Here is a 266-nt window from a genome sequence, read left to right as displayed (position 1 = left end):
AAAATCTATTCTCTTGCCTGTTTCAGCTTCCAGTGGCTGCCTGTAAGCCTTGACTTGTAGCTGGTTCCTCCATCTTCAAAGTGGAGGTCTCTGCTTCCATTGCCGATCTCTTTCTCCCCAACATGTAGACATCTTTGGGAGCCATCAATCAACCTATCACAGTAGCTAATGAGGTACATGGGATTCTGAAAAGGATTACTGTGGCCTGATGGTCACTGGGGCAGGAGTGTCCTGGTCCTCTAAGGTTTGCCAAAACCAGTCAAGCG

Source organism: Bison bison, unplaced genomic scaffold, assembly GCF_000754665.1.
Source record: "Bison bison bison isolate TAMUID 2011002044 unplaced genomic scaffold, Bison_UMD1.0 scf7180017854262, whole genome shotgun sequence".
Classification (NCBI taxonomy): Eukaryota; Metazoa; Chordata; class Mammalia; order Artiodactyla; family Bovidae; genus Bison; species Bison bison.
This window is presented reverse-complemented; position numbering follows the sequence as displayed.